Raw genomic sequence first — 11,642 nt, 5'->3', positions numbered from 1 at the left:
TCATTTTTTTTGCAAAAAAGAAGTCAGCAACTGCCACCTCCTGGCTAGCGGGTCCTCCACAATTGTTTTGTCTGGCTTTTCTGAGGTTTTCACCATGGTTTGGGAGTGGTTCAGCTTCTGGAACAACCCTGCCGAAGACGTCATTCAAACGTGAGTAGTCTAAGAAAAGTGGGCTTTGGAGGCACTGAGAACAGGAAGGCTCCACAGCAGCAGAGCTAGAGCCTCCTAGATGAGCTCCTTGCCCCATTTCAGCTCACACACCCACTGTGAGCTACAAGAGCACAGAGCTGCCGCAAGGTCCTGCTAAGCTCCCCTTGTTGCCTTCCCGTAGGCTTCCCAGGCCACTTGACTCTGTAGTAGACTCCCCTGAACTTTGTGGTCATCATCTTGCCTCACATGGTACCTTGTACAATAGTGTCAGTAAATACCCATTAACTGAGTATCATTAAAACTGCTTTGCGGCCGGACATGGTGGCTCACGCCTGTAATCCTAGCACTCTGGGAGGCCGAGGCGGAAGGATTGTTTGAGCTCAGGAGTTCGAGACCAGCCTGAGCAAGAGTGAGACCCCATCTCTACTAAAAATAGAAAGAAATTATATGGACAGCTAAAAATATATAGAGAAAAATTAGCTGGCCATGGTGGCGCATGCCTGTAGTTCCAGCTACTAGGGAGGCTGAGGCAGGAGGATCGCTTGATCCCAGGAGTTTGAGGTTGCTGTGAGCTAGGCTGATGCCACGGCACTCTAGCGCAGGCAACAGAGTGAGACTCTGTCTTTAAAAAAAAGAAAAGAAAGAAAAAGAAAAAAAACTGTTTTGCATCTGATTTGAATATGTGCCTACTTTAATATATTTGGGGTTACATAGATCGGAGAATTGTTTCTCTCTCAAGTACACTATTTCTTTCTCACTACTGAGTCATGGAAGATAAGATTAGCTTAAATTACTAGCTAGTATTTACTAAGTATGTATAATATGTCAGGTACTATAATTAGAATTGTATTTGCATGACCGATATCAACTTCAAATGAGCATATTATTAACACCGACCTTCACAGATTGATTGTGGGAATTGATATCCTGTGAACTGTTAAACATGATTGAGATATGAACTGGATGATATTCATAATGAAGAAGATGATGATGAAAATGAGTTAGTTTATCATATTGGGTTTCACTTTGGAGTGCTCAAACATCTATGGGATGAAATGCTTAAAGAATAAATTTCAATGAGGGAAAATCTACTTTAGGGAAAAAAAAAAACAAAAACAAAATGAAATGCCAAGGATAGGGTACAGATTTTGGCCAAAGAAGGAAGAACAAAACAAGTAAGGGGTCCCAAAAATGTATTTTGAATTTCTGATAAGTGCTCGCCCTTTTCTATTTATGCCTAGAGCCACTCCTGTTCTTTCTCTAAAATTGTGAACAATATGCCTTTGATTTTGCATATTTTTCTTGATCCAATCATTGTTTCCCTTTTAATCTAGTTCTACTTATCCTGAGGGTTGCTGATTCAACAATAGGTGTGAATGTTCAAGCTTAAATGATATATATTTTAACTTGTTTTTAAAGAAAGCTTTGTAATTCCTATAAGAAATGAATCATTAATTCTGCCATGACATTATATACGAAATCTACCCAGGAGCTCCCAAATACTCTCCAATTCAGAGGAGTCTAAAGTTCAGCAAACCAAGCTGATGTAGTATTATATCTGCCCTTTAAAAAAGGTCAAAATATTGTTCAATTGATGCCAACATCCAGGAACTAAATGAAAGGGGGCCTGAGAAGATTGGATGTGGTTAAGGGTTTTGCTGAATTCATAAGACTCCGTAGTCACTGTAAAATAAAACTCCCTAGCAAACCTTCTTGAGAGTAAATCCTGGGAATATTTTGACATTGGATACGGGCAATCAGCAGGACAATTTTCATTGACTTTGAATGGGCAAAGCCATTTTTCAGTTTTTGAAATTCATAGTGTATTATTTTCCCATCCCATTTATTTTATTTTATTTATTTTTTGAGGATCCTGGGAAGAAAGGAGACTTACTTAAGGTCAAGTTTAAGCCTACAGCAAAGCCAGGATTAATACTCAGGATCTGAGACATGTGGTTTGGCATTAATATAATTATATGAATATTTAAATTTTCTAGTTGCTAGTGTTGGCAAGGCTAGAATCTCTCCTACAACACCAGTAAGTGGTCTTTGGTGCATCTATCCTCAACTATAGTGCCTTAGATATTTTTATACTATAATATTTTTCTTCACCTTATTTTTACTTCTTAAAAAGAATATTTTAAAATAATCTATTTAAATAAATTTAAAAAAGTCAAATCATAACATCAGAATCATAATGAGAAATTGTAGGACCTCTTTGTTCCTAATTTCCCCTCCCTGGGCAATAGATTCCTATTCTTTCAGCTTTATTTTTCTTAATCTACATACTTCCAAATACTCTGTTTACATTACTATTAATATATCTTGATGGCAATTTTTTTCTGTGATGATTGCCTCTCTGTTGTTGGAGGTAGAGATTTAGTGCTCTTACACACTTCATGTTTGTAGTCCTCCATTCTTCTACTTCCCAGCATGGTTATGGTGCAGTTTAAGGTCAAATTTGTCCACACTGCGCATAAGAATAAGAATTGTTCGTGACTGAGCTATGTATGCATTTTGAGCACATTTCCTTTCTTGTTGAATATCTTTTCATTGCTGGAGGCAGTTATCAGTTCACTGATAACCCCATCACTAACAGGGAAGATTTTTTAGAACCTATTCTGGAATTGGTGTGTATCTCCTCCAACTCATTTCATAAGTCAGAACTTAAGAACACAGCCAAGCTCACCTGGAAGGCTGAGAAGCTCAGTCTAGGAGGAGGCTATAGGAAGTAAAAAAAGGATTTGGTGAAACTTATAACAGTCTTTGTCATATCTTCTTCCAATCTTTTTCTTTACTTGTTTTAGTTTTTTAGCTGGGTTTGGAAGAGAAAATAGCCTAATTAACTATGTGAAACTGAAAGTTTTATATAGGCATACCTCAGAGAAATTGTGGGTCCAGTTACATACCTTCGCAATAAAACAGATATCACCATAAAGTGAGTCACAGACTTTTTTTTGTTTTCCCAGCGGATATGAAAGTTATGTTTATACTCTACTGTAATCTATTAAATGTGAAGTAGCATTCTGCCTAAAAATATGTAAATATTTTAATTAAAAATACTTTATTGCTAAAAAATGCTAACAATCATCTGATCCTGTAGCAGGTCATAAACTTTTTGCTGGTGGAGGGTCTTGCCTCAGTGTTGATGGCTGCTGACTGATCAGGGTGGCAGTTGCTGAAAGTTGAGGTGGTTGTGGCAATTTCTTAAAATAAGACAACAATGAAGTTTACCTCATCAATTGACTTTTATTGACAAATGATTTCTTTGTGACAGGCAGTGCTGTTTGACAGCCTTTTTCCTAGAGTAGAACTTCTTTCAAAATGGGAGTTAGTCCCCTCAAAACTTGCCGCTGCTTTATCAGCTAAATCTATGTCATATTCTAAGTCTTCTGTCGTCATTTCAATAATGCTCACTTCATCTTCACCAGGATAGATTCCATCTCAAGAGACCACTTTCTTTGCTCATCCATAAGAAGCAACTCCTCATCCATTCAAGTGTTATCATAAGATTACAGCATTTCAGTTCATCTCCAGGCTCCACTTCTAATTCTAGTTCTCTTGCTATTTCCACCACATCTGCAGTTACTTCCTCTACTATAGTCTTGAACTCTCAAAGTCATCCATGATGGATGGGATCAAGTTCTTCCAAATTCCCATTAATGTTGATATTTTGACCTTCTCCCATGAATTGTAAATGTTCTTGATGGTATCTAGAATCATAAATCTTTTCTAGAAAATTTTCAATTTACTTTGCCCAGATCCATCAGAAGAATCACTATCTGTGGCAGGTATAGCTTTAGGAAATGTATTCCTTAAATAATAAGACTTGAAATTCAGAAGTACCCCTTGATCCATGGGGTACAGAATGGATGTTTTGTTAGCAGTCATGAAAACAACATTCATCTATTGTATATTTATTTTTGTATTTTATTTTATTTTATTTTTTTTGAGACAGAGTGTCGCTTTGTTGCCCTGGCTAGAGTAAGTGCCATAGCGTCAGCCTAGCTCAAAGCAACCTCAAACTCCTGGGCTTAAGCAATCCTACTGCCTCAGCCTCCCGAGTAGCTGGGACTACAGGCATGTGCCACCATGCTCGGCTAATTTTTTCTATTTATATATTTTAGTTGGCCAGATAATTTCTTTCTATTTTTAGTAGAGATGGGGTCTCACTCTTGCTCAGGCTGGTCTGGAACTCCTGACCTCAAGCGATCCACCCGCCTCAGCCTCAGAGTGCTAGGATTACAGGCGTGAGCCACCGCGCCCGGCCTATATTGTATATTTTTATCACAGCTCTTGGGTTAGTAGGTGCATTGTCACTTAGCAGTAATATTTTGAAAGAAATATTTTTTTTTTTTCCTGAGCAGTAGGTCTCAACAGTGGGGTTAAAATATTCAGCAAACCATGCTACAAACAGATGTATTTTATTCAGGCTTTGTTCTTTCATTTACAAAGCATAAGGATAGTACCTTTAGAATCATTCTTAAAAGCCCTGGGGTTTTCATAATGGTAAATTAGCATTGGCTTCAACTTAAAGTCACCAGCTGCATTTATCCCTAACAGGACAGTCAGCCTGTTCTTTGAATCTTTGAAGTTCAGGCATTTACTTCTCCTCTCTAGTTATAAAAGTACTAGATGACATCATCTTCCAATAGAATGCTATTTCATCTACATTGAAAATCTGCTGTTTTACCAATTGTTTTAGCTAAATATCCTGGATAACTTGCTGAAACCTTTACATCAGCACTTGCTGCTTCACCTTGCACTTTCATTTTACGGAGACAGCTTCTTTCCTTAAACTTTGTGAACCAACCTCTGCTAGCTTTTCTTCTAAAGCTTCCTCGCCTCTAAGCCATCATAGAATTGAAGACAGTTAAGACTTTGCTCTGGATTAGGCTTTGATTTAAGAGAATGTAGTGGTAGGTTTGATCTTCTATCCACTAAAACTTTCTTCATATCAGCAATAAGGTTGTTTTGCTTTGTTATAATTCATGTGTTCACTTCAGTAGCACTTTTAATTTCCTTCGATAACTTTTCCTTTGCATTCGCTGCTTGGCTACTGGCAAGTGACCTTGCTTTCAGCCTGTTTCAGCTTTCAACATGCCTTCCTCACTAAGCTTAATCATTTCTAGCTTTTGATTTAAAATGAGAGACATGAGACTATTCCTTTTAATTGGACACTTAGAGGCCATTGTAGAGTTATTAATTGGCCTAATTTCAATATTGTTCTGTCTCAGGAAATAGAGAGGCCTGAGGAGAGGGGAAGTGGGAACTCCGGTCAGTGGGGCAGTCAGGACATGCACAATGTTTATAGATTAAGTTCTGTCTTATATGGGCGTGATTCATCGTGCCCTAAAACAATTACAATAGTAACATCAAAGATCACTGATCACAGATCACCATAACCACTATAGCAGTAATGAAGAAGTCTGAAATATTGTGACAATTATCATAATGTGACACAGAGACACAAATTGAGCATATGCTCTTGGAAAAATAGCACCAATAGGCTTGCTTAACCCAGGGTTGCCCCAAATCTATAATTTGTAAAATGCACTATCTACAAAGTACAACAAAACTAGGTAGGCCTATAGTGTGTTTTCCTCCTTCCTTCTTTTTTTTCTTTCTTCTTTCTTTTTCTTCTTTTCAATTTTCAAAGGATTTTTATGGAAAAGGATTTATTTCATTCTCTTAATGATTTTCGCTCTGTTAGTAGAAAATGTTGATTTCATTACGATACTGATTTGCCCTGTGAGTCCACTGTAATTAAAAATGGTTAAGTGATTTATTCCTCAAGTTCATAGAGAAAGAAGTTGAACTTCATGCAAGAAACTTCTTAGGCTTGCTTGTCTGACTGTGACCTCCCTCCAGCAGGGTGTGGCTCAGTATGCATTTTATTTTTCCTGAATGAAAGGGTATTAAAAAAGAATGAGAGGCCGGGGCGGTGGCTCACTCCTGTAATCCTAGCATTCTGGGAGGCCGAGGCGGGAGGATTGCTCGAGGTCAGGAGTTGAGACCAACCTGAGCAAGAGCAAGACCCTGTCTCTACTAAAAATAGAAAGAAATTAGCTAGACAACTAAAAATATATAGAAAATATTAGCCTGGCATGGTGGCACCTGCCTGTAGTCCCAGCTACTCAGGAGGCTGAGGCAGGAGGATTGCTTGAGCCCAGGAGTTTGAGGGTGCTCTGAGCTAGGCTGACGCCACGACACTCACTTTAGCCTGGGCAACAAAGCAAGATTCTGTCTCAAAAAAATAAAAAATAGATAAAAAATAAATAAAATAAAAAAGAATGAGAGACTGATACAATTTGTTGAGCAGAAATACCCCTGTTATTTTCATAAACATTTCTCTTAGGCTTGACTAGGCACCATACTTCCTAAATTCCATTCCATTTTTTTCACCACCACTTAATGGGTGAGCTTCCACATCAGATTCAGATGACAAACTGGCTTCTCTTCCATGACTCTGCTTAACACAGTTCCCAACACAGCCCATCAAGACTCACCAACACAGCACAAACTGAAACCTTCCATGCTGAAGTAACACAGAAGCAAGTGTAGACATGACATCTATGTGCTATTGTGGACAGATCAGGGCCAACTAGTAAAGCCTGGCAACAACAGTAGCAGAAAAAGGATTCAAAATAAAATAAAGCCCACTTCTATCTCTCCTATTGTATAAAAACGTTAAGTGTGTGCCAATATAATGGACTGTCTGATAACCCCATCACTACACCTCAGCCACAGCACATTAAGAAATGTAGAAGAGAAAAGAAGAAAGGTATATTTGTTGAGCCAGGAATTATTCACCAAGCTTTATTCAGCTTAACTCATTCAATATTTATAAATCTATGTGTAGGTTCCATAGTTTCTCATTTAAAAAAGATAAAAACTAAGAATGGGAGAGGTTAAAGAAACTTGGCATCGCTCTTTGAGATAAGCATGGAACAAGGCCCAATGCAGAGGGAGACCAGGAATAAGTGGCAGAGAAAAGAAAAGTCATATGCAAAAGATAGCAATGAGAATAGATCTTTCTGGTAAATGCATGTTTAAGGGAGGAATGAGATGAGATTGGGTGAGAAAAGCTGAACTAATTGTAGCTATTGATGAAAGCCATCTAAACTGAAGAATTGGTATTTGAAAAAAACAGGGCTTGCAATAGAGAAAGTTCTCCTTTAGCAAGTGTTAAGGTAGTGCTTGTGTTAAAGTCAGGACCTGGAGCTTGATCTGCACAATGCCCATCTTCCTTGGTAAACAGAAAAATTACGTCCCTGGTACGGATGTTTGTTGATGTGTTGTCAGCATACAGACGTTCCTCAGTAGTACCCGGATGGTGGGATTGCATAGAGAAGAGCGCATGGTCCTGATGCCAGCAATCAAGCCCTGATGCCTTTCTTCATCCTCCCTTCATTGAATTTTAATGGAGTAAAACATGTATATCAATAATTCACACTCTTCTCTTTCCAGTTGTGCCTATATTCATAATAAAAGTTTTCAAGCCTATTCCTTTTATTTGTACTTTATCTCTTGAATCTTCTGCCCTCTTAAATGAATGTTCTGCTTTTTACTGAGTAGCTCCTTTAAAAGATGCCCTTTTCTTAACAAAATCCACCCAAATAGTTTTTATTGTCCTATTCCTTCCCATTTTCTCTTCTCTCTGGCACTTAGTCTACCTGGTATCCATAGTTGCCATTTTACCTTGCTGCCATTTAGCCCACGGTTCATTATTTGCTCTTCTTTTAAATGCATTTGTGTTAATTTCCTCAGAGTGTCCTCATTGCCAGCTGGCCTGTTCCCTGCAGATTTCCTGTGGCCAAATGTCACACCTAAGCGCCTGCACCTTCCCTGATTTCTCTGAGCATTTGTTTAGACACTATCAATCATTATCTCACAATAAACAACAGCTTTGCAAATGGAGAGCAAGGCTGGCCCAGTGATTGATGCTTATGGATGCCTGTCTTTTCTCCTTGTGAGAATCACAAGGGCCCCCTCCCTTTATTTTGAGGGCTCTGGCTGTACCTGCCATGGCTTATGGGAAAACAAAACTAAACTGCCAATACCAGGGCCTCTCTTCTTTTCCTCTTACTGCACTTCCTTATCAGTTGTGACAATATGCCACAATTAATGATAGCAGAAATACCCATGTTTGATACCACATGCATCACACTTAGGCGTGATGGATTAGCAATCAAGGAAATTAATTCTGCCATTACAAAGTAACATCTGAACTTTGAAGTTAGGCAATTGCATTGTACAAGGTTCCGTTATGAATTCAGCCATAAATACAACATTAGGCAAGCTTATTTAGGCGCAGAATAGTTTCAACATTGTTAGCTTTTCAGTTTTGCAAGCAATGGTTTGCAATTCTTTTCCACCAATCTCCTTCACTTCAGAGTGATATAGGGACCATCAAATTTCAAGGTCAGAAAGACATTAGATAATTCTATATGTCTTTAACCAGGTAAATAATATTTGTGATAGACTTTTCATGATCACAGGTCTATCAAAAACCAATATTTTCTGCAATGAGTAATTTAGCTCTGATGGAAGGTACCCTACTTACTGTGATAAGATTCTCTTGATTTGAAAAGCCTGGAATAACCAAAATCACCTGGTTAGCTTTATTTCCTGCAATACTTCACCTTTGAGGCTATTTTATACACTTTTACACCAAAAATGCAGCTTTGGAAACCTCTTCCACTTGCCTCACAGACCTGGTTCTCCAGTCTTTTGTAATATGTTTCGTTGGAGCCAATATACACCTAACAGCCCCTGGGATTGCTAAAGCTGCCAGCTAGTGGCCAGATCAAACCATGTAAAATGAAAACAATGCCCAAAGACACTATAAAATACAGTAAACAATCAAGACACATAAAATTGTTCTATAAAGTTCAGTAATATATTTCATAGGGAGGTAATTTTATCTTAACCCCCAGTATACACCGACAAAATCACGCTTCTATAACCATTGTGGGCAGAGGATCAACTAACGCTGATGGATCTATTAGTCCCATCATTCTGCTTGGGGCCAATGTGGTAAATAGCCATTTCACAGCTGGTTTGGTCCAAAGGTAGACTGTGGATTTGAGGCCCTAGAGACACAAATGAAACAAAAAAATCTTCCTGTATAGGATGGGGAAACCCTTGGTGAGAGCACAGGAAAAGAAGAGGAGGTCAGGGAGAGTACTGACTTTTACCCTTTTTCACATCATCCACCTAAAGCACCTGATCCACTGATTATTCTCTGGTACCCTCTCCTTGCTGCAAGGCACTACAATTCCGTTGAAAACACCAAATAAACAAAACTCTATAAAGAAATAATATATATCTCCCTCTCTGATAGCCTCATTATTTTGGAATCTATGTACTAATAGTCTGAATCATGGTTGGAGCAGGTATGGTATATTATATGGTATATTCAGAGTCTGATTAAGTTCTCAGAAGAATATTTGGAAAGTTTTATAGAATCATTTCAAATTTTTAGACACCTTGGTTTTCATTGTATTGGTTTGATTTATTAATTGTGCAATATTATTTTTGATGATGGCCCTGGTATCTATACCTAGCAATGCTATGTTAAAATCATTTTCTTTAAGAGACAGGGTCTTGCTCTGTCACCCAGGCTGGAGTGCAGTGGTGCAATCATAGCTCACTGCAGCCTCAAACTCCGGGCCTCAAGCAATCCGCCCACCTCATCTTCCTGTGTAGATGGAACTGCAAGTGCCAGCCACCAGGCCCAGCTAATTTTTTCTCTTCTTTGTAGAGAGAGGATCTCGCTATATTGCCCAGACTGGTCTAGAACTCCTGGCCTCAAGAGATTTCACCTGACTTGACCTCCCAAAGTGCTGTGATTACAGGTGTAAGCTACCATGCCAGGCCTTAAATTAATTATTGAATGTGTCAGAAATGCTGCATTTATTTAAATGACAATAATACTTTACAACTGAAACTGTCACTTCATCCAAGCAGTTTGACTTAGTGGATTATTTTCTTATTTGTTTGTATGTTTGGTTTGTTTGTTTACATAGCTGTATTCCATTCAGTTAAACACATATTTATTGGCTATTTTTAATATACTGATAGATGAGCTGGGATCTGGGAATTAAAAACAATACAGTTGGAGATTACTATTGTCATCATGCCTAATATATTACAAAATAGATCCATAGATGTTAGTTCAATCCATGCTCACAATGGCTATCAGAGTTAGAGAGAACACACTGATCAGTCTCATTTGATACATGAATAAACCAAAGTCAGGCACTAAGTACATTTGCATAAATCCAAGTCTAAAACCCAGGAGTCTCTTCATTCAGCCCAGTGTACTTTCTAACAAACTGCCCTAATTCCCCCTTTTGCCATTTGTCTTAAGGTTCTCAAAATCAAAATAGATGTCCTCAATAAAATAAGCCATTTAAAATGTAACAGAGACAAAAGATACCACATTGTCTATAAAAAAATTGAATAGACTTTTTTCATAAACAAAATTTAAACTTTCATATAACCAGTACCTTTTTAACAGCTGCTTCTCTGATTTTTCTTGTGAATTTGATACTCAGTAAAATACTTAAATAGATGTTCCAAATGTTCCAATTCTTTAAAACACAGACAATCCTAGAAATTAGACATATCTATTCCTCTACTGTGGGCCTCTTGTTATTATGTTTGTCAATTGCTGGCTACCCTAAGTCCCACTTTAAATTGAAAACCTATCATGAAATAAATAAGGTTTGAGGACAAAAGTAAGGCAAAGAACTGGAAAATATATATAAGTCTTATTTCCTGATCTCTCAATCATGTGACCATGATTATACTGTCATGTTCTTCACAGTTATTTGATCAGGATGGTGATGAAGAAGGAAGGAACATGTTTCACTGCATTTACAAAATGCAATTTTTATTCCCTAGAGTGAAGACAGCATGATTTATGTTCACAGAGTTAGGTGAGGTTCTGGATGTTGGTTTCAGATAGTGATATGCTTCCTTAAAGGCTCGTGCGGAATCACTCTCCACATAGATGTGTGTATCGTCAAGACTGTGAAGGAGAAGCATCGCATTTCCATAGTGCCAATTCTGCAGCACTATTTATATTTTAAACATATTATTATAAATTATTTAAATCTTATATTAATAATAATTGCATAAGTAGGGTGTGTGCATGTGTGTATATCTTTTACACATAAGCTTAAAATTTGATGTTGCTTAAATGCTTCATTATTCCTAGCCTTGTTCCTCAAAATCCAAACTCAATGTAAATATATAGTATAATCATTAATTAATTTAATTAGCTCAATATGTATTTTTTAAGACATAAACCAGACTCTGTTTATATTAAGTGATATCCCTGACAGATAGAATTAGGTGTGGATAAAACATCAAATTTTTTGATCGCTTGCACCATAATCATTGCACAGATGGGGAGGAGAAGGGTGGTGAAGGTTTACCTACAATGAATCTAGATCACGGTAAGGCAAAGGTGAGCAATGGAA

Source organism: Eulemur rufifrons, chromosome 5 (genome assembly GCF_041146395.1).
Source record: "Eulemur rufifrons isolate Redbay chromosome 5, OSU_ERuf_1, whole genome shotgun sequence".
Lineage (NCBI taxonomy): Eukaryota > Metazoa > Chordata > Mammalia > Primates > Lemuridae > Eulemur > Eulemur rufifrons.
The sequence above is the reverse complement of the archived record's forward strand: the minus strand, read 5'-3'. Positions refer to the sequence as shown.